Genomic DNA, 25,257 nt, shown 5'->3' with positions numbered 1-25,257 from the left:
CTCTGTACGCTTTTTTGGTCTGCTTTTGGTGCGCACTCGAGCACGATTGCTGCATTCACACCTGCCCAAACGAATCGCACCAAGAGGGAAAACGAACTCTAGTGCGATTCAACCAAACTAAATAAGGCAGGTGTGTAAGCACCCTTAAACGCATGTCAAATGGCCTCCACAGTCAGCAGAACTCAATCTAATTGAGCACATTTGAGAGATGTGGTGGAATGGGAGATTCGCATCATGAATGTGCAGCCAACAAATCTGCAGCAACTCTGTGATGCTATCATGTCAACATGGAGCAAAATCTCTGAGGAATATTTCCAGTACCTTGTTGCATCTATGCCATGATGGATTAAGGCACTTCTGAAGGCAAAAGTGAGTCCAACCCAGTGCTAGTAAGGTGTACCTAATAAAGTGGCCAGTGAGTGTAAATTTACTGTTTGTTCAAACTACTTATTTAAAATGAGCTGGAACCACACAACTCTTGAGTTTTATTAGGGACAACTTAATTGTTTTATGTTCAATCCACTTAAATTAGTTTAAAAATGTATACGTTTTACCCAATACAAATCATTTGTGTGTAACCCAGCATATTTTACTGTGTAGTGTTTTCTTGACTGGTTTTTAATTGCAAGTAAGTCGGGTTTTGCAGGGTTGTTTGTGACGTGGTATTATAATTCAGGCATCGGTTACACAATAGTTTATGCAATGAAATAAAAAAGGTACCTTTAGGGATGCAACTTCACGTTAATTTTGAATAGCGCATATTATTAGTATGTTATAAAAGTAATATGGATAAATAAAGAGGTCTCTTGCCTCAGTGAAAAGAAGGGTGTAGTACTAATTAACAGTATGAATGCTTAAAGGACGGAGGATGAACGGATTGAAAATGTGTAGATGGTTTTCTGCCTGGTTTCAGGTGTTTGCATCAGCCGTGTCATACGAGAAGTGTTTGACCTATATGTTTTTCACTGCCATATATGCTTATGATAAGATGGTCCGTGTTGTTTTTTTCTCTTCTAATTCAAAGTGAATGATTGATTACAGGTTATATTGTCTAACAATTCCAAATTAAGAAGGATTTCCACATCTTTGTTTATTTTAATGGGAGCTTGCACTCAAGTTCCACACGTTTATGCAAAATCTGATTATCCGTGTAGACCAAATTTGCTTGCTGACCTAGTAATAGTGCAGAATCATTTTTTAATCCTAATTTTCTATATGGACATAAACCCATGCTTATTTCATTGATTAAAGTGGTTTGACATAAATATTTCAACATTGATATCAAAGGTCATGTAATGTTGAGGTTGTATTATACTTCAATAATTTGCTTGTGCTTTTAAGGCCTGTGACTGTGGACTGATTTTAAAAGCAATCAGGCAATGTAATTGTCAACACAGGCTCATTGTGAAAACGTACCCACGTATACATTTCTGGAGAGCGCTAATTATGTAAACATATAGCTGCATTTCGTCTTTAAAACGAATAGTATGAAGGCGCCGATGGCTACTTTTTATTTTCGCGCAACAGGCTGACCACTTATCTCCATGTGGACGGCTTTTCTGCTGTTGCGAGTTTGCTCAGTAACTCGCCGTGTACGTTGACAAATTTGAGGCGCAGAGAGTCGTTGACTGCGGCTACGGAGTTCAATTCTGCCGAAGAATGGTTCCTAGATAGTGGGTAAAACAAATGGCAAAAGAATAAAATAAACAGGGTGAGAATGTGGTAAGATCTGAAAACATGGTAAATATCAGGAGGCTGGGTTTACGGAAGGTTGTGATCAGGTCAATCGCTGCTTTTGAAAACACTGTTAGTTGGGTTTAGGGAAGGCGGTAGGCAGGTTAATCTGTACCTTTGAAAACACTGTTGGTTGGGTTTAGGGAAGGTGGTGGGCAGGTCAATCTGTACCTTTAAAAACACTGTCGGTTGAGTTTAGGGAAAGCGGTGGGCAGGTTAATCTGTACCTTTGAAAACACTGTCGGTTGGGTTAAGGGAAGGCGGTGGGCATGTCAATCTGTACTTTTGAAAACACTATCGGTTGGGTTTATCATGCAGTGTAAAAAAAATCTGTTATTTTACGTATTTATTCCCGCAGCTGTGGTGTATGGACGTATACACCACACACCACCTGTATATACCTGTATATAGGGATACAAATCAGTAATGAGCTTGGGTTGGTAATTTTATCATTTTTTACTTTAATAGCAATGAATTTTATTGAATTGTTTGTATTTTTAATATTCAATTGCTGTTTTCAAATAACGTTTGACTCTGAAAATGATAAATTGCTGTTTATTTCAATTGTATATATTACTTTACTGTATCTATCTATGCTTGTAGATTGTTTACTATATTTTATGCCGATACGCACTCCCTTACAGAATCATCCCAATCGATCTAAAGTGATCAGTTCTTTCCCAATAGAGATAGTCAAGTCAATGTGGTGAAGTTGACAGGTTTGCTGCTGCTAGTAATATGACTGAATGCAAGTTTTTTTTCAATCCGCTCATCTAATGAACAGCGCAATGTAGCGGATTATAACAGAAATGAATGGTGGTTATTTTTGATCATTTTGACTTCATTTCAGTCTTTTTCATCAACAATAATGCACTGTTCATTCATTAGATGAGTGGATCAGAGCAGGACTGTCAGGGCTGTGTTTGTGTCAAGCTATTGACCTTATTCTAAAATGCGTCTGTTTTCGCGATTCCGATTCTGATTCAGTCGCCTATGGACTAGGAATAATAAACGGCAGAAAACGGTCAAACTACTTGCTCTACAAACATTCATTCATTCATTTGCTTGTCGGCTTAGTCCCTTTATTAATCCGGGGTCACCACAGCTGAATGAACCGCCAACTTATCCAGCAAGTTTTTACGCAGCGGATGCCCCTTCAGCCGCAACCCATCTCTGGGGAAACATCCACACACACATTCACACACTCATACACTACGGACAATTTAGCATACCCGATTCACCTGTACTGCATGTCTTTGGACTGTGGGGGAAACACGTGAAGGCAGGGAGAACATGAAAACTCACAGAAACGCCAACTGAGCCAAGGTTCGAACCAGCAACGTTCTTGCTGTGAGGCGACAGCACTACCTACTGCGCCACTACCTCGCCGCTCTACAAACAAATGTTTGCATTACTTAACAGACCAAGTAGAATAATATAATAAGAAAATATCAGTTTGCAACATCAAGCAGCGGAACAAGCAGTTTGTAACGTCTAAAAATGAATGGAAGTGAATGAGACCAGAAGTCTCGAGCCAAAAAGATTCAAATGGCAGCGCCCGCTCATCGGCAAAGAATAGGGTGAATAGGCAATGAACATTTTTCACCCTTATTTTCGTTGATGAAATGAACACTGCATGAATCCCAGTAAGAGTTTTGAACTCTAAATGGTAGAATTTATTTTACCATCAAAATAAACTGACCAGTACTGAGGCTCAAACCAGCGACCTTCTTGCTGTGAGGTGACAGCACTACCTGCTGTGCCACTGCGTCGCCCATTATTATTATTATTATTATTATTGTTGTTATTTTTATTACCTCCAGAACTGGTGGTTCCTCCGTTGTGGTGACCCCAATTAATAAAGGGACTAGGCTGAAAAGAAAATTGTTTTGAATTTTGTTTCTTTTTCTGAACGCTACCTTGATGTACAAGTAGGTAAAACTAGCTCATTTAGAGGTGGGAACCGGCGGACGTGAAAAAACTTTAATCATGAGGTAAACACAAAACAAAAGATTCCACCTGGAGTTTCTTCTCACGACTTTACACTTGTAAACGATTGCTCCATCAGGCTCACGGCTCTCACACACTTCCATTACCAAGTTGACCAATCACAGAGCTTGGGCTACGCATCGTTGCAATGTGTACTTACATTTTTTGGGAGGTGCACATCGCCGTCAGCCACATTGAGGGCTATGCAATCGTGCGCTTGACGCAGAAGCAAACATCAGCCTTTAGCTAATATGCAGATTTACATTAGACAAATATAATTTTTTTTAATTTTTGTTATTGTTGTTTGTTTATTTATTGTTCTGTCATTTATTTTCAGTGTAAAATTATCAGTTGTGTTTAAATTCCTAAACTTTTCACTTATTTTTAAATCCAAAGAGTGAAATGGACTATTGTTTGTTTATTATTATTATTATTATTATTATTATTATTATTATTATTATTTTGTGCTATATTATTTGTTTACTGAGCAAAATAAAAATGGAAGTAGTCTTCTTGTGATTTTCTAAGCTAGTCGTGTTTTGAAATGAATGAATGCATAAAAATCATGATAACCGTGAAACCGTGATTATTCCTCAGATAGGGCTGGGCGATTTGGCCTAAAATACAAATCTGGATTAACTGAACATTTTAACTCGATTCTGATTAATGAACAATTATTTTATTAATTTCTTTAATTTTTTCCCCTCATAGTTCACTGACAGGTTTAATACAGTGAGAGATTTCTGAATGTAGGGTGGATTACTTGATTTTAAAATGGAAACACACTATGTCTACTATCTATGATTATTTATTAAACAACTGAAATTATAACACAGATTGCCTAAAACAGACTTCACTTTTTATAAAAAATTGAAAATAAATAATAACTGGCTTTCATTCTGCTTTGGCGACCCCTGATTAATAAAGGGACTAAGCTGAAAAGAAAATGAATAAATTAATAAATATATAACCAGCACTTTTGTAAAAAAAAATTAAATTATTTAAAAAAAATGTTCATATTAAAAGTAAAAAATAAGCAATATCTCTTCTAAATAAAATAACTCCTGCAAATCCTGTAAATAATAATTTAATCAGTGCATTTCTTGCATCTTCTGTAAATAATATTTTAATGTAAATAATAATTTAATGTAATTGAAAATATTCTCAGCTTCCAATCATCGTCAATGTAGAGCAAAATAACACAATAGTAACAAACAGAGCAGAGTCACGTGATTCCACAAGCAGTAAGGTACTGTAAGCAATTAAAAAGAATTTACCTGAAAAATGTTGATCGATTATAAGTTCTGAATGTCGATTACTTTTCGATTAATCACCCAGCCCTATCCTCAGACTATAATCATACAAGCAAAATCTATAATCGTTGCATCCTTAGTCAATACAAATAAGGGGAGAAACATACAGTTAAAGTCAGAATTATTTGCCCCCCTTAGATTTTTTTTTTCTTTTTTAAATATTTCCCAACTCATGTTTAACAGAGCAAGGAAATTTTCACAGTATGTCTGATAATATTTTTTCTTCTGGATGAAGTCTTATTTGTTTTATTTCGACTAGAATAAAAGCAGTTTTTAATTTTTTATGAGCTATTTTAAGGTTAATATTATTAGCCCCTTTAAGCTATATTTTTATTCGATAGTCTATAGAACAAACTATTTTTTACAATAACTTTCCTAATTACCCTAACCTGCCTAATTAACCTAGTTAAGCCTTTAAATGTCACTTTAAGGTGTATAGAAGCGTCTTGAAAAATATCTAGTCAAATATTATTTACTGTCATCATGGCAAAGATAAAATAAATCAGTTATTAGAAATGAATTATTAAAGCTATTATGTTTAGAAATGTGTTGAATAAATCTGCTCTCCGTTAAACAGAAATTGGGGGAAAAATAAACAAGAGGGCTAATAATTCTGACTTCAACTGTACATTTTGGAGTATCCAAAGGTTGCACGTCTGCACTAAGGACATTTTGTGATTTCGACCTTGCCTAAAACCTACAAGCGAGAGAAAGTATGTCACACACAGTATAGTGATTCACCGCATCTGAATAATAACTCCCGTCCATAACTGACGCCAAAACCCAGACAAGACAGATACTGTCAGCTTCGATTCTTGCCTGTCTCTTGTCATTCACTATTTTTTTTTTTATATATAGGCCTCTGACACACGTGTGATGCAGATTATTACCACCTATGAACAAGAGACACGGAGACATCAAAAAAGCAGTGGGTATTTAAAAAAAGAAAAGCAGGTCAGCGTACCATTCAGCTGCATTAATATATTTATGTGGGTTTTATACAAATATAGTTTGGTCGCGTTCTAAATAAATCCCCAGCACCACCTCTCTCGCGCTCTTATTGTTTCTGCTGTGTGCCATTAAAGACCAGGCTCAGAGGCAAAGGACAATGTGTGAATGCCGAGCATTGTAAGTCACATTTGCATATTTGAGATTTATATTATTCAGATGCTTGACATCCTTTCCCAGAAACACCCCACACCTCCCTCCTTCGCTCTGCCCGACTCCCCACCCTCACCTTTTTCTTGCCTTGCCTCTCTCCGTCTTTGTTTTCCCCCCATCCCACCCCCCCAGTCCTGATAAAAATGATTTCCAGTCACCGCACGGCATGCTTTATGAGATGGCCGCCTCATTAAAAAGCGTCTCTGATTAACCTGAATATCGCCTGCTTTTCTCACTTTTTTTTTTTCCTCGCTGTCCGTCATAGCGGTATTATTCTTTTCTTTTTAGTGGTCTTTGTCCGTCTGAGCGTCTGCTGACCTCTAGGGACGTATTGACAGTTATTGAGTGACTGACAGAACACACACACACACACACACACACAGGAAAACGTTTGGTTTTTTTTCAGTCGTAATAAAACTGAGAGATTCCCTTCTAAGATTAGAGATTTTTTGGGAGAGGGAAAACAAGGGCGGTGAAGAAGAAAAAAAAGGGGGGGGGGTGCTTATGTGGATTTTTTTTTCCGGAAAAAGGGGGTGGGGAGGGATCTAATTAATTTTGAAGGATCATCGGCCCCTTTCGTCCAAGGCAGAGAAAGAGGCAGGGCGGGAGACGGAGGGGTGAGCGAGTGGGTGGAGCGAGTCTGAACCAGGCAGAATGAGTGAGACAGGCGGAGGCAAGGGGAGGGGAGGGGGGACAGACAGACCCCTGGACTGATTAGGATTCTGGGCAGGTAGCAGGCGGCTGCTGTGCACCCACTGTGGGCCAGGCAGAGAGGAGGGGAACGGCTGCCCACCCGCCTGTGAGTGTGTGTGTGTGTGTGTGTGGGGTGATCTTTGGGAGCAATTCCTGACGTTCGGGATCCTCGCACTTTTGTTACCTAATTTCACCACTGATCACTAGCAAGGCTTGGGATATTTTCGGGGAGAAACTCTGGGTCTGTGAAATTGTGCCCCTGCACAGTATGGTGGGTTCTAAAAGGCCCAATCGTTTTATATTACAAAAAAAAATTCATTTTTGTTTTGTTTTTATTTATTTCAGTTCATGACTAATTTGTGGAGATTTTAGCTTTGTGATGTGTTAGGAAACTGCGTGCTTAAAGGGATCGTTCACCCAAAAATGACATTTCTGTCATCATTTACTGACCTTTGACTTTTTTCGTTCTGTTCTGCACAAAAGAAGAAATTTTGAAGAATGGTGGAAACCGGTAACCATTGACTTCCATATTATTGGACTTTCCTGCCATGGATGTAGATGGTTACCAGTTTCCTACATTTTTCAAAATATCTTATTTTGTGCGATCTGCACAGGATAGCACATCATGGGGTTCTGAAAGGCTCGTTCATTTTACATTGCAAACTAAGAAGAAATTTTGAAGAATGCTGGAAACCGGTAACCATTGACTTTTGTTTTACCTACTGTGGATGCCAATACTTCTGTCCATGCTTAATTTTCAGAGATTTCAGCTTTGTGATTACCTAGTAAACTGCGTATTTAAAGGGATAATTCACCCAAAAATAACATTTCTGACATTATTTAAACACCTTTGACTTTTTTCGTTCTGTTCAACACACAAGAAGATATTTTGAAGAATGGTGGAAACCGGTAACCATTGACTTACATTGCATTTTTTTACCTTCTATGGATGCCAATATTTCTGTCCATGATTATTTTGGGTAGATTTTAGGCTTTCTAATTTCCTAGGAAACTGTGTGCTTAAAGGGATCCTTCACCCAAAAATAACATTTCTGTCATCATTTACTGACCTTTGACTTTTTTCGTTCTGTTCTGCACAAAAGAAGATATTTTGAAGAATGCTGGAAACCGGTAACCATTGACTTCCATATTATTGGACTTTCCTGCCATGGATGTAGTTGGTTACCAGTTTCCTACATTTTTCAAAATATCTTATTTTGTGCGATCTGCACAGGATAGCACATCATGGGGTTCTGAAAGGCTCGTTCATTTTACATTGCAAACTAAGAAGAAATTTTGAAGAATGCTGGAAACCGGTTACCATTGACTTTTATTGCATTTGTTTTACCTACTGTGGATGCCAATACTTCTGTCCATGCTTAATTTTCAGAGATTTTAGCTTTGTGATTACCTAGTAAACTGCGTATTTAAAGGGATAATTCACCCAAAAATAACATTTCTGGCATTATTTAAACACCTTTGACTTTTTTCGTTCTGTTCAACACACAAGAAGATATTTTGAAGAATGCTGGAAACCGGTAACCATTGACTTCCATATTATTTGACTTTCCTGCAATGGTTGTTGATGTTTACCAATTTTCAACATTCTTCAAAATATATTATTTTTTGCTCATTGCACAGTATAGCACAGTAGTGGGTTCTGAAAGGCCCGTTCATTTTACATAGCAAAAAAAAATTGGTCTCTTTTGTTTTTAAAAAATGTATATTTCTATCCATGCTTAACTTGCGTAGATTTTAAGCTTTGTGATTTCTTAGTAAACTGCATGCTTATAGGGATAGTTCACTTAAAAATGACATTTCTGTCATCATTTACTGACCTTTGACTTTTTTTGATCTGTTCAACACAAAAGAAGATATTTTGAAGAATGCTGGAAACTGGTAACTATTGGCTTCAATAGTATTTGACTTTCCTACCATGGATGTAAATGTTTACCGGTTTTCAACAGTCATTCATTCATTTTCTTTTCGGATTAGTCCCTTGATTAATCTGGGGTCGCCACAGCGGAATGAACCGCCAACTTATCTAGCACGTTTCACGCATCAGATGCCATTCCAGCTGCAACCTATCACTGGGAAACATCCATACACAAGCATTCACACACATACACTAGGGACAATTTAGCTTAGCCAATTCACCTATAACACATGTTTTTTGGACTTGTGGGGGAAACCGGAGCACCCAGAGGAAGCCCACGCAAACACGGGGAGGACTTGCAAACTCCACACAGAAACACCAACTGGCCTAGCTGAGGCTCGAATCAGGAATCTTCTTGCAGTGAGGCGAACATGCCACCCACTGCTCCACCGTGCAGTCCGGTTTTCAACATTTTTCAAAATATTTAATTTTTTGCTTACTGCGCAGTTTAGCAGAAATTGTGTGCTTAAAGGGATAGTTCACCTAAAAAAGACATTTCTGTCATCATTTACTCACCTTTGACTTTTTTTTTGTTCTGTTCAACACAAAAGAAGCTATTTTGAGGAATGCTGGACACCGGTAACCATTGACTTCAATAGTATTTGGCTTCCTGCTATGGACGTCAATGGTTAACGGTTTCCAACATTCTTCAAAATATCTTATTCTGTGCTGACTGCACAGTACAGCTCAGTAGTGGGTTCTGAAAGGCCCGTTCATTTTACATCAAAAAAAAAATTGGTCTCTTGTTTTTAAAAAAATTATATTTCTATCCATGCTTAACTTGCGTAGATTTTAAGCTTTGTGATTTCTTAGTGAACTGCATGCTTGCTTATAGGGATAGTTCTCTTAAAAATGACATTTCTGTCATCATTTACTCACCTTTGACTGTTTTTTTTTTCGTTCAATCCTAAAGAAGATATTTTGAAGAATGCTGGAAACCGGTAACCATCGACTTCCATAGTTTTTGTTTTACCTACTATGGATGCCAATACTTCTATCCTTAAATTTTAAGCTTTGTAATTTCTAAGGAAACTGTGTGCCTAAAGGGACAGTTAACCCAAAAATGACATTTCTGTCATCATTTACTTACATTTGACTTTTTTCATTCTGTTCAACCCAACAGTATTTGACTTTCCTGCCATAGATGTGGATGGTTACCGGTTTCCAACATTCTTCCAAATATATTGTTTTGTGCTCACTGCACAGTATAACACAACAGGGGGTTCTGAAAAGCTTGATAATTTTACAATGCAAAAAAGTATCCATGATTAAACTTGCAGAGATTTCTTAGGAAGCAGCTTGCTTAAAGGGATAGTTCACCCAAAAATGACATTTCTGTAATCATTGTAATGGAAAATCATTTTTGTATGAGCATGTGTAGTGGAAACTTGTTTACGACTCATTTTTAGACGTGTGAGTTCAATGGAAAAGTCACTTGTGATGATTTTCAGCATGTGTGTGCATTTTAATATACAGCCACATTCCTGTACGTAACTATCTGGTCCTTGTCCCCATCCTAAGGATTCGCCTTAAAAGGCAATGTCATGTGTAGTCCTAAGGATTCACCTTAAAAGGATATGTGATGTGTTATCCTAAGGATTCACCTTAAAAGGCTATATGTGTAGGGGGCTTGGGTCAGATCTATGGTTGTCAGATATATGTTGAGAAGGGACATAGGGCAGAAACAGTAGAAACACCTGACGCAATACAGAATGGGCCGAATTAGAATTGACCTCGTAAGCAGTACAAACCAGATAAAAGGGTGAACACACTTTGCTTCTGTGTCTCACTCTGCAGAAACTGTTGTTGCTGTATGATTGTGACCTTCTTTATAAAGAATAAAACTTTGAAAAGACATCCCGGGTAAGACTTTGTTTCTTTACCACATCGAAAGCCTCTAAAAAGAAAATTGCCACTACAATTTGGTGTCAGAATAGTGGGATGTCTTGGGGGAACTTGGAGAAACTTACACACTTTTGACTTTTTTCGATCTGTTTAGCACAAAAGAGGACATTTTAAAGAATGCTGGAAACCGGTAACCATTGACTTCAATAGTATTTGACTTTCCTGCCATGGGTGTTGATAGTTACCGGTTTTCAACATTCTCCAAAATATCATTGTGATCAATACAAAAGAAGATATACTGTAACCACTGACTTCCATTGTGTTTGTGTTACCTACTATAGATGTCAGTGGTTTACAACATTCCTCAAAATATCTTCTTTTTTGTTTAAGAGAGCTATACTAATTCAAACTGGTTTGGAACAAGTCAGGGGGGAGTCACTGATGACGTAATTCAAATTTTTGGGTGAACTGTCTCTTTAAGTCATTCACAAATAGCTTGTTTACATCATATCCATAAATAAAGAAAATGAAGGTCAGACTGCATGCAGTGGAAGTTATTTTTAAGCCACAACAACTTCACCTCAAACTGAAAAGAGTTTGCATGCAAAAATGGAAATCGAAAATGCCAGTAATAAAACATGTGGGCCAGGCAGAGAGGAGATCGGCTGCCCACTGTGTGTGTGTATGTGTGTGTGTGTGTATGCGTGTGCGTGTGTAAATAAAATAAAATGAATTGAATCAAATAACTCTGAAATAAAAATAAATAAACTGAAAAAATAATCACAGCAAGACTAGCTATAGTTGAAAATTAAATTAAATTAATTTTACTAAATATAAAAAATGTAATAAAGCTTTGAATTTTAAAAAATAAATACATTCTTTTAAAAAAGTGGTGAAAGCGTAAATTGAATCAAATAATACTGAAAATAAATAAATACATAAATAAATAAATTTAAATTAAATTAAAATAAATAAATTTTACTGAATATAAAAAATAAATAAAGCTTTGAATTTTAAAAAATAAATACATTCTTTTAAAAAAAAGTGCTAAAAGTGTAAATTAAATCAAATAATACTGAAAATAAATAAATAAATAAATAAATTTAAATAAAATAAATAAATTTTACTGAATATAAAAAATTTAATAAAGCTTTGATGTTTAAAAAATAAATACATTCTTTTAAAAAAGTGCTGAAAGCGTAAATTGAATCAAATAATACTGAAAATAAATAAATACATAAATAAATAAATTTTAATTAAATTAAAATAAATAAATTTTACTGAATATAAAAAATAAATAAAGCTTTGAATTTTAAAAAATAAATACATTCTTTTAAAAAAAGTGCTAAAAGTGTAAATTAAATCAAATAATACTGAAAATAAATAAATAAATAAATAAATTTAAATAAAATAAAATAAATAAATTTTACTGAATATAAAAAATTTAATAAAGCTTTGATGTTTAAAAAATAAATACATTCTTTTAAAAAAGTGCTAAAAGCGTAAATTGAATCAAATAATACTAAAAATAATAAATAAATAAATAAATAAATCTCAGCATGACTGGCTATGATTTGAAATAAAATAAAATAGAATCTAATTGAAATACAATAAAATAATTTTAAATAATTAAAATTTCATAAAGCGTGTGTGTGTGTGTGTGTGTGTGTGTGTGTGTGTGTGTGTGTGTGTGTGTGAAATGATTTTTGGGAGCAATTCCTGACAAGATCCTTGCACTTTTGTTACCAAATTTCCCCATCGATCACTACGAAAGCTTGGAATATTTTCAGGGAGAAACTCAGTGTCCCAGAAATGGCGTCAGTATAGCCAATCAGTGGCTTCTGAAAGGCCCATTCCAAAAACAATATTAATAATAATTTAGTTTTTTTAGAATAGTTTCTTCTAACTGTGGTTAATTTGCAGAGATTTTAAGCTCTCTAAATTGCTTGGAAGCCGCATTTTTAAAGGGATAGTTCACCCAAAAAATGAAATTTCTGTCATTATTTACTCACCTGTGACTTTTTTGTTCTCTTGAACACAAGTAATCCCGCACATCATTAATATTTGCGCAAACATTTATTAGAAGTAATATTTCAGTCTCCAGAGCTTCAATGTCAGGGCTCGACAATAAGGAATGCCTGATGGCCCAGGGCTAGCGTGCAAGACGTTCGGGACACCTTTTCACACCTAGTCGTTTGTTTCTCGTTAGCCCAGTTAGCGCGGTTCGTTGGTGAATGTGACTCAGATCCACGACAAATCTATTGGTCCGAGAACGCCTAAATGAGGTGGTTTTGGCTAAATTGAAACTAACTCTGGAGCGGATTGATTGTAGCAAGAAAGCAAGATGATCCAGCGAACTAGAATAATTTGATTTGCTTTATAAAATTGTAATTATTTTTATTTAATTTTGTGGTATTTCGTTTTGATTCTATTTTATTTTATTGCAAACCATAGCCATGCTGTGATTTATTTATTTATTTATTTAGTTTCAGTATTATTTGATTCAATTTACGGTTTTAGCACTTTTTTAAAAGAATGTATTTATTTTTTAAACATCAAAGCTTTTTTTATTTATTTTTATTTATTTTTATTTTATTTTATTTTATTTTATTGTCAACCATAGCTAGTCATGCTGTGATTTTTGTTCAGTTTATTTATTTTTATTTCAGAGTTTTTTTATTCAATTCATTTTATTTTATTTTAAGCCATAGCTAGTCATGCTGTCATTTATTTATGTATTTATTTTCTGAATTATTTGATTCAGTTTAAGGTTTTAGCACTTTTTAAAATAATGTATTTATTTTTTAAATAAAAGCTTTAATAAATTGTAATAAATTTAATTTAATTGAATTTTTGTTTTATTTAAATTTTATTACATTTTATTTTATTTCAAACCATAGCTAGTCATGCTGTGATTTTTTTTTTTAGATTATTTATTTTTATTTTAGAATTATTTGATTCAATTCATTATACTTTATTTTAAACCATAGCTAGTCATGCTGTCACAATTGTAATTGTTAAATTGTCAGTTGTATTTTTAAAAAAAAAGTTATGCTGAAATAAAGTTTCTATTACAATTACGTTTGGCTTTTGACACATTATTAAAAATATGTAGCTACAGTATGATATCTATTAACTTTTTTTTTTTTGGTGGGGCCAGTGAAAGTTTTGTTAGGGCAAGTAAAAATCTCAACCAGTGGCCTGATCGAGCGAGTAGAAAAAATCCTTAGCGTTGAACCCTGAGTGTACACATAGAAAGTCACAGCATTCATTCATTCATTCATTGATTTTCCATCAGCATTGTCCCTTATTTATCAGGGGTTTGCCACAGCGGAATGAACCGCCAACTATTTCAGCATACTGTATGTTTTACACAATGGATCCCCTTCATTGTTTGCAAACACTTATCTTAAAAATTGTATATTAAAATTGTATATAAAAATTGTATTAAAAATTGTATCAGTGCAGAGAGGTGAAGAATGGCTGCCCACTTGTCTGTGTGTGTGTGTGTGTGTGTGTGTGTGTGTGTGTGTGTGTGTGTGTGTGTGTGTGTGTGTAGTGATCCGCAATTCCTGACATTCCGCATCCTTTGCACATTTGTTATCGAACACAGAGTTGTAATACTTTCATTTTTATTCATTCATTGATTTTTTTTCAGCTTTGTCTCTTATTTATCAGGGGTCGCCACAGCGGCATGAACTGCCAACTATTTCATGTTTTACAAAGTTGATGCGCTTACTTGTATGCAAACACTTACCTTAAAGACATTTTATAAATCTCATGAATCAGTTTTTTTCAGTGCTGAGAGGAGAAGAACGGCTGCCCACTTGTGTGTGTGTGTGTGTGTGTGTGCGCGCGTGTGTGTGTGTGTGTGGTGATCCTCAATTCCTGACGTTCCGCATCCTTTGCACATTTGTTATCGAACGGGAGTTGGAAGACTTTCATTTTCATTCATTCATTGATTTTCTTTTCGGCTTAGTCTATTTATTAATCAGGGGTTGCCACAGCGGAATGAACCGCCAACTATTCTGGCATTTTTTTATGCAGTGGATGCCCTTCCTTGTTTGCAAACACTTAACGTAAAGACATTTAGTAAATCTAATAAATCAGTTTTTTTTTTGTGACGAGAGAAGAAGAATGGCTGCCCACTCGCATGTGTGTGTGTGTGTGTGCGCGTGTGTGTGTGTGTGTATGTGTAGTGATCTGCAATTCCTGACATTCGGCATCCTTTGCACTTTTGTTATCGAAAACATAGGGTTGGAATACTTTCATTTTCATTCATTCATTCATTTTTTTTCGGCTTAGTCCCTTTATTAATGTGGGGTCACCACAGCGGAATGAACTACCAACTATTCCAGCATATTTTTACGCAGTGGATGCCTTATCTTGTTTGCAAAGACCTTAAAAACATTTAGTAAATCTAATGAATCAGTTTTTTCAGTGTTGAGAGGAGACGAACGACTGCCCACTCGCCTATGTGTACATGTGTGTGTGTGTGTGTGTAGTGATCCTCATTTCCTGACATTCAACATCCTTGCACTTTTGTTGTCGAAAACATAGGGTTGGAATATTTGTATTTTACAAGGCATTGAAAAAAGGTGTCGTTTTGTTTAGTTTTTAAGTACTTTCTTTTATCCATGCTTCATTTGCGGAGATGGCTACACACACACTGTGGCTCCGTGATGCTTTTACACCCTTGTTTGGTTTGTTTGATTCTTTTTTCCCGCCTGCTGTGGCGTCACATCTCATCCAGTGGCAGGAGTTTTAAGCTGGACTCTGTCAGTTGTGGAAAACCATTATTACTTCATTTTGTGTGTGTGTGTGTGTGTGTGTGTGTGTGTGTGTGTGTGTGTGTGTGTGTGTGTGTGTGTGCTCTAAGCCAGTGGCACAGAAATGATGTAATGTTGCAATATGTGATGTAACAATAGCATCTAATCCTTTAAATCAGACGTACATTCAGTTCTTAGGTTAAGTAGTGATATGTGGAAGTTGCCAAGTGTTATTTACGATTTATGTAAGGAAAGAAGGTTGGCGCGGTGGAGCACTGGGTTGCGCTGTCGCCTCATAGCAAGAAGGTCGCTGGTTCGAGTCCCGTCTGGGCCAGTTGGCATTTCTGAGTGGAGTTTGTGGAGCATGTTCTTCTATGGTTGGTGTGGGTTTCCATAGTTGGCGGTTCATTCCGCCGTGGCGACCTCTCAAATAATGACTTATCTGAAGCAAAATCAATGATTGCATTTTAACACCCATATATGGAAGACTACTTAATTTGACTGATTATGGAAATGATGTACTTTAAAAGATTGTACTGTAAAGCAAATGTAATGTAACACTTAATGTATGTTAATTAGAATTAATATAAAATATTATAGGATGAATGTATAATAAAAGCAATTAGCTCAACTTTTTATTGACCCACAAATAAGTACAGCTTAAGAACATCAGTATATGTCATTTAAAACAACAATAATAATAAGAATAATAATAATAATAAAAATAATGACTTCTTTTGTCAATGGTATTGGGTAATGCTGAATGTACTGTCAAGAGAGAACTAACATACTGTATGGTTTAATGTCATTTCTGTTAAAACATCCATGTTGTGTATTTAGATATACAGTTGAAGTCAGAATTATTTGCCCCCCTGTTTATTTTCCTCCAATTTCTGTTTAACAGAGATATTTCTTCAACACATTTCTAAACATAATAGTTTTAATAATTCATTTATAATATCTGATTTATTTTATCTTTGCCATGATGACAGCAAATAATATTTGACTAGATATTTTTCAAGACACTTTTATACAGCTTAAAGTGACATTTAAAGGCTTAACTAGGTTAATTAGGTGAACTAGGCAGGTTAGGGTAATTAGGCAAGTTATTGTGTAATGATGGTTTGTTATGTAGACTATTAGGTTTATAATTTTGTCCTTAAAATGGTTTTTAAAAAATTAATAACTGCTTTTATTCTAGCCGAAATAAAACAAATAAGAGTTTCTCCAGAAGAAGAAATATTTTAGGAAATACTGTGAAAATGTTGCTGATCTGTTAAACATCATTAGGGAAATATTTAAAAAAGAAAAAAAAAATTCAAAGGGGGCTAATAATTCTGACTTCAACTGTATTTGTAATTATGCATTTATAATGATTATGGTTGCACTTACAGTATATTTTTATGAATGTAATATTGAACTTTATTAAGTAGCTAAACTCAAGTGGCCTTTTATTTTATTTAAATTAAGACATATTTAGTCATATTTCGATTTTAAAAAGGAAATTATTATGTGCACAGTCAGTCCAATTAAACACACAAAAAATAAATTCTTACTTTTTTACATTCATAACTGATATTGAGCTTGTGTATTTATAATCAATAATTCTGGATGCACTGTATTTTCAATTAAGCTTTTATTTTAATTTTTATTTGATATATATATATATATATATATATATATATATATATATATATATATATATATATAATTGATATTTAATTGTAATTTATTTGCAATTTAAGTGATAATTTGATTTTCTAATAAAGGAAAGTTTGCGATCTTATTTAATTACATTTTTTATTTAGTTTAATTCATTTTTAATTAAATTAAATACTTAATTTGAAAAATTAATTTTATTGTATTTTTATTTTATTTTAAACCATAGCTTGTCGTGCTGTGATTTTTTTTTTTCAGTTTATTTATTTTTATTTTAGAATTATTTGATTTGGTTCATTTAATTAAATTTTATTTTGTAAAATTTTATTTTATTTTATTGTTTTGTATTTGCATTTTATTTTATTTTAAACCATATCTAGTCATGCAGCGATTTTTTTCATTTTATTTAATTTTATTTCAGAATGATTTCATTCTGTTTATTTTATTGTATACCATAGATAGTCATGCTGGGATTTATTTATTTGTTTATTTAGTCTTTTTTTCTGAATTATTTGATTCAGTTCAAGGTTTTAGTACTTTTTAAAAAAGAATTTATTTATTTAAAAAAAAATGAAATCTGCAAAAAATGCTTGCAAAATCAAGGCCACCCCAAAAAAAAAAAAAAAAAAGTGGGCGTCTGCTTAGTATGTAATGTTACGCTTCATAAAATATATGAAATATTGGAGAGGCTAATGGAGTGTTTTGTGAGGCTTTTATGTCTGTTACATCTAATGTTCACCTAAAAAGCTTTTGAAAGATCTTCATACGACGCGCCCTAATGAGCTCCTTTTATTAAAGTCTTTCTGCGCGCATGTGTGTGTGTGTGTGTGTGTGTGTGCGTGTTTATCAGGAAACGTTTACCTCCTCGCCCATATCAATATGCATGAAGTATTCATTGTCTGTACTGTTTGTCGTGCTGCATGGTATAGACAAAGCACCTTTTCTTTTTGTTTATGCCGAGAACATGGCTTTGATCGTGGCCTCTGTTCTCCGCCGTTTATATTCATATGCATATATTCTGGCAGCATGGATGCTGATCAAAAGGATGTGCGCGCAATATATGCCGTTACAGTATGTATCTTGGACTACATTAGCGTTAATTCGTCACCTTTTAGGGTCTTGTTGCCATGCTGTTGGTAATTAATGAGTATTCTGATGGTGATGATACTGTATGAATAGCAACATTACAGCTACGGTGTCTGTAAAATAACACATAACAGCGCTGGACTGATTGCTGAGGAAATGCAAATCTGTGATGATTGTATGAAGTCTTGGTTTATACATCATATTGAAGTCAGAATTATTAGCCCTCCTGAATTATTCTTATATTTTTCCCCAATTTCTGTTTAACGGATTTCTAAACACATTTCTAAACATAGTAGTTTTAGTTACTAATTTCTAATAACTGATTTGTTTATTCTTTGCCATGATGACAGCACATAATATCTGACTAAACATTTTAGTAAGAAATTTAAAGGCTTAACTAGGTTAAATAGGTTAAAGCCGTCTCAAAAACAGGAGTTTTAGCCCGATTCATACCCGATTTTCACCATCTAATAATGGGAGATGAAATCTTGTCGATGACTTTGATAGGCTCTTGTTCTCGGCGCAGATTATCTGGTAATGTGAGCCGTTTAAAGACAGAATCTCACACCTCTCGATCTTCTAGAACACACATCGGAGACCCTCCGATCACATCCAACCCAGGCTTATTCTGAAAATGTACCCCTGTATACATTTCTGGAGAGCGCCAAATATGTCCCAGGAGCTACGTTTCTATTTTCATGAAACCACCAGAGGACGCTGTGTATGCTTTTTAAGATCTCAAATTTCTCTTGCGAGTGCCATTTATGCCCGCTGTTCTGGCATAAACCCACCTAAGGCCGCTGTCGACTGACTGACTGACTGACCGATCGACTGACCCACCCTCCCCTTCCCTAAACCCAACCAATTGTGTTAGCATTGCATTGATTAAATTCGTTTTAAATACAAAATGCAGCATATGAAACCCAGCATTTTATAAAGAATTAAATAAAGAGGATGAACAATATATCGCTTGAGCATCGATATCGCAAAGTGTATATCTGCAACAGTCACATCGCAGGATTAGATTATTTATTAAAGATTAAAATATAAATATACAATTACTTGTTAATTATTTATACAATGGTGACCATTTTATTTTACTTTTGATAGTTCAATTTCTGTACTGGAATACTTTTTGACTCCCCAGAAATCCATAAAGCACTGCTAATTTATTTATTTATTTATTTATTTATTTATTTTTATAAATAAGTATTCAAATCATCTGGTAAAATTGTATTCATATCGTAATATATACAGTTGAAGTCAGAATTTTTACCCCCCCCCCCCCCCCTGTTATTAGTCCCCCTGTTTATTTTTTTTTCCACCAATTTCGGTTTAATGGAGAGAATATTTTTTCAGCACATTTCTAAACATGATAGTTTTGATAACTAATTTCTAATAACTGATTTATTTTATCTTTGCCATGATGACAGTAAATAATATCTGACTAGATATTTTTCAAGACACTTCTATACAGCTTAAAGTCACATTTAAAGAACTAGGTTAATTAGGTTAACAAGGCAGGTTAGGCTAATTAGGCAAGTTATAGTATATCGATAGTTTATTCTGTTGACAATCAAAAAATATATCTTAAAGGGGCTAATAATTTTGACCTTAAAATGCATTTAAAAAAAATTTAAACTGTTTTTATTTTACCCGAAATAAAACAAATGAGATTTTCTGTGAAAATTTCCTTGATCTGTAAAACATCATTTTGGAAATATTTAAAAAAGAAAATAATTAAAAGAGGGGCTAATAAATCTGACTTCAACTGTATATATCGCGGCAAAACAAAATATTGCTATGTTGATTTTTTCCAATATGGTGCATCCCTAGGTCAGACTGGATAAAGTGCCATAATTAATCCACAACTTTACCTCAAACTGAATAGATTTTGCATGCATTAATGCAAATCGAAATGACCTGTAATAACACCTGAATAAACATACTGTAGAATACAAACTGTAACATCAAAAGAAAGCTCACAAAATAACTTTTATATAAAAAAAACTGATACTATTTTTGTCTGTTTACCTATAAATAAACTTTAAAAGTGAATAAATTCATGCTTTAACAGCTGAAGTAACGTATTGTAGCCAAAGTGTATTTAAAGAGTACACACCCTTAACTCACTTTAATATACTTTGTTTATTTTAATGTTTTTAATGTTTTAATGTAAATGTTTTTTATTATAGTACATTTTAAAATAATGATTATATAATTTATTATGATAATAAATTTATTATATTTGATAATAATTGTAGCTTTATTTTTTAATATTATGTTTGAAGTCAATTAGTTTTGAAGAGTGGTAAACTGTACGGATTGCAGTTTCAATATGAATTGCGGTTTTTTTATGGTAAATTGGTTTCAGTACATTCGGCAGTACACTTTAACCATATTTACGTTAAATGTGTGTGACGTTCATTCATTTATTCATTCATTCATTCATTTTTTTTATCCAGCTTCTTATATGTTTTACACAGCAGATGCCCTTCCAGCTTTAACCCATCACTGGGACAAAAATGGAGTTATTGAAATATGAAATTATTTTATTACTTTGCACATTTCTTACATTATAATTTTATTTTATTGAGAACATTTTGTGAATTGCATTGCAAGAAAACAGCTTTCATGCCATTATCCCATTAAAGCGAGTATTTAGTTGTGTTGTAATCATGGCAAAATGACAATGTGAATTTTATTATTTTTTTGCATGATGCAGTAAAGAGTGTTCTGTTCCTTATGCAAACAAAATCTGTTCTTACCTGAGACATCTGTGTCTGTGTGAACATCAGGCTGATCTACAGCGCCTATCAAAATTAGTGTCTATCAAATTAGTGTCTTTTAAAATCAGCATCTGGCTGGAGTGATGCTGGATGTATTGGGGTCATTGCCATGAGTGCCTGATGCCTCGTCAAACAATCTGCTGGACAGATCATCTAATGTATTTTATAGATTAGTTCAATAAAGATACACAGTAACGGCTGAAATTATTCATACCCCAGGCAAATTCTGACTTAAAGCTTTTGTTCAAATGTAAATAAAACCTGATAAATATTTTTTTTTTTCACAATGATGCCCCATGTTCATCATCTTATTGTCTTTTGGAAGAAGCCTGGGTCATTTCCGGTCCAAAAACTAAAATTTTTGCTTGAATACAAGTAACTTTAAGACAGGGGTATGAATTATTTTGATTTTAGTTGTATATACAATGCCAAGTATGAATGAGTACACTTTTTACATTACATTAGTAAACTCCTTATATTACATTAGTCAGTACCAAAGCTAAAATTTAAACTAATTCAACAAAATAACTTAGGATCACGGTGCCAAAATTAGTACAACTCAAATGAATATGTTAGGAAAAAATATTAAACTAAATTTTAATAAAACAGAAAGATAACCCAAAAATATTAATTATTATGTTATTTAAATGTTTTATCTTTCTATTCCTAAAGATGTCAGATGGCCACACTCTCATTTTAAAAAATACAATTTTATTAAAACTGTTTTCTTGTAAATACACCAAAATATATTGTCCATATTCACTGAAAAATAGATAAGAGTATACATTTTTAAAGGCAGTGAACTCAATCTTGTTGTGCACTTTGTGTGTGTGTGGGGGTATATATATATATATATATATATATATATATATATATATATATATATATATATATATATATATATATATATATCGGGGTTGGACAATGAAACTGAAACTGGCTAATTTAGTGTTGGAGGTTTCAAGACTAAATTTTTCCGGCCTAGTCGCCATTCTTCATTGATTGCACATTCCACCAATAAGAGCAGAGTGTGGAGGTTTAATGTTTTAATTAGCAGTAGCACCGTTTAGCTTAAAATATTGCAACTCACACAACATTATGGGTGACATAGCAAAAGACGGTTCAAAAGAGGACAAATTCTAGGCAAACCTTTGGTCACTCATGCTGATGTTAAATTTTAGTTTCAATGGCAATAAAAATCTTGGAACAATGTGACACATGTATTGCTCTCTAATGAGTCCACCTTAACTGTCTTTTCCCACATGTGGGAGAGTTAAGGTGTGGAGAAGCCCCAAAGAAGAGTACCACCCAGATTGTTTATTTGCCCAGAGTCAAGCATGGGTGGTGGATTATTGATGGTTTGGGCTGTAATATTAGGGCATTTCCTAAACCTAATACTTGTGCAAGATGAGCACGTCTCTGCCAAGGACTACCGAACTATTCTGGAGGACCATGTGCACTCAGTGGTTCAAACATTGTATTTTGAAGGCGGTGCTGTGTATCAGAATGATAATGCACCAATATATACAGCAAGACTGGTGACAGAGTGGTTTGATGAACATGAAAGTGAAGTTAAATATCTACCACGGCCTGCACAGTCACCTGAATCAAATATTATTGAGTCACTTTGGGATGTTTTAGAGGAGTGAGTCAGGAAATTTTTTTCTCCACCAGCATCACTTAGTGACCTGAACATTATTTTGCTGGATTATTCTTTTTTCTTTCTAACAATGACCATCAATTAGCAATCTGATAACTAGTCCACAGTTTTCAAAAAGTATTATTTTCAAAATCAACATATAGACTAAATAATATATTTGGCAGTTTTATCTTTACCTGCTTTTTGTACCTTTTTTATTATTTAGCTTTTTTTTTAACACAATAGAACGTTAAATGACTGACTTAATAAAACATTTAACAAGTCAGAGAATTACAACAAACAGTTGACATTTAAACCCTATCAATAAAGAAGAAAAAAATAACAATACCCTTTTATTGCCTTTATATAGTACAACTATTTCTTTCTACTGGTGGTTACACGCTTGTAAATGAGGGACAATAAACAGACAAAAAAATACAGTAAAACAACACAAAACAAGAAAAGATTAAGTAAAAATACAAATATTTCACGCAACAACACAAACTGCAGATTTAACCATCAATATAATCAATGAAAAAATAAAAAAAATTCTCTTTTGTTCCCTTAATAAAGCAAATTCTTTCCTAACTCCGTGATCCACATGTCAAATGTTGGTGCTGTCTTAATCTGTTTGTAAGATCAGGCGTTGTGTGAGTAACATGCTGAGGAGTAATTTTACACTTTCAATGTTAATTTCTAATAATGGAATTATTATTTAAATTTATTAATTATAATTTTATTATTGTTTATTTTCCAATGTCGTTTTCAACACTGAAGATCATTCAAGATTGACTGAAACATTTACTATTTGCTTTTTATATTATTGTTATGCCAGTTTGTTTTCCCCTTATATGAGAATCCTCAGTGAAGCACTTTTTAATTAACCTTGACATTAACTCTGAGTTTGTTTTGGTGTGCAGATTTTTTGTTTTGCTTAGCAAGTAGAATCTACACACCCATATAATACCTTGGCGCAGGAGTTTTTATTTTTATTTTACATATATATATTTTGCCAGTTGGATATAAATTTGAATGAGATCATTCACACAAAGCAATACGTTTTCCATATTTGCTCTAGCTCCAAGCGCACCCATATTTGAAAGTAATATTCTGCGACCACAAAAAGGATTGACCTTAAATGACAGTTGGGCATTGAAGAGAACATATTTAGAGCTCAGATAATACAGAAAGAATAATGCAATGCTTTTAATAAATTGTTATTAAATTAAGAGTGTAAGTGTTACAGGTTTGCTTTTCAGTCGTCCCAAAAAAAAGAGGCTCCATTCACTTTCTTAAGTGCTTCTTCTTAACCTTGATGCTTTGTGTGTGTGTGTGGTAATCAGTATTATGCCACAAATACTTAACTTGTATTGAACCCACTGTATTCTTTAAACATAGTCTTGGACATATTTTTGCTTTTGGTTTACACAATCTGCCCGTGTTGGGATCTGCCTGAATTATTCATTTACATATTTTTAAACCGGGTGGCAAAATAATTTGTGACAAAATTTCGTCTGAATGGATGCATAGAGCCTTTAAAGGGTCAGTTCACACAAACATTTTGTAACCACGGGGAGTGACACTGACAACAGAAGGTAGGATCCAAATGCAGGTTTAATCGTAGTCAGGCAAGCAATGGTCAAAACAGGTGTAAACAGGTATATTGAGACAGTCCAGAATCGTAGTCGAATAACAGGCAAGGAGGTCAGAAGGCAGGCGGCTAAACAGGATAACAAAGAATACCAGGCTAGGGTTCACACACGGAGAAACAAGACAAAGGAGAAACAAGTTGTAATGTCACTGGTACAGCAAACAAGACTCGGCAACATGTGTGTGGAAAAGAGGGGTTTAAATAGTCCAAATAATCATTGTGTCAGTGGCTTCAGCTGTGAGAGTTCAGTCTATGACAAGGTTCAGGTGGTGAATGCAATCAAGTTAGATGAATGAGCATGGGTGTCAGGGAGAAGTGCATGTATGAAAATGTAGTCCAGGAATAGGCGGAAGTGTAGTTCTAAGTGTGTGTTTGTGTGTGAGTGTTTACCAGCGACATCTGGTGGTTGTTCGCTGGTGAACATGACACATTTTAGTTCTGTCACAACTAGTCATAGTATTGCCCCAAAATAAAAGCCTTAATGGAATCGTTGTGCTTTTAGAATTGAGTAGGATGAACATTTTAAATAATTTTTATGCCAACACAGGCTCATTGTGAAAATGTACCCCCTTATACATTTCTAGAGAGCGCAAATTATCTGGCTGCATTGCATCTTTAAAATGAACGCTACGGGACGGTATGACTCTTCTGTTTCTTTTCGTGCTTACCAGCTGACCTCTTACCTCCATGTGGACTGCTTTCAGCAGTTACTAGTTTAACCAGTAGCTTGCCCCGTATGTTAGCAGACTTGAGATGCAGAGAGGAGTTGACTGCGAAGACAGGATTCAAGTGCGGCGAAGAGCGGTTTCAGAAAGCAGGTGAAACTAAAAAGGCAAAAAATAAAATAAACAAGTAAATAACAGAGTGAGAACAGGGTAAGATATAAAAAATGTGGTTAAAATCAGGCAGTCACGAGGATTTTTTTTCTGGATTACTTTTGAAAACACTGTCGGTTTAGTTTAGGAAAGTGGGTGGGCTCTGGCCAACCTGTGC

General features: G+C 34.3%; 1 protein-coding gene across 4 annotated transcripts in view; it reads left to right on the top strand.

Annotated features, from left to right (window-relative positions):
• zbtb20 (zinc finger and BTB domain containing 20) overlaps positions 1-25,257 on the top strand; it is a 135,162-nt gene that overhangs the window by 37,807 nt on the left and 72,098 nt on the right.

This window comes from Danio rerio, chromosome 5 (genome assembly GCF_049306965.1).
Source record: "Danio rerio strain Tuebingen ecotype United States chromosome 5, GRCz12tu, whole genome shotgun sequence".
Taxonomy (NCBI): Eukaryota; Metazoa; Chordata; class Actinopteri; order Cypriniformes; family Danionidae; genus Danio; species Danio rerio.
This window is presented reverse-complemented; position numbering and strand designations above follow the sequence as displayed.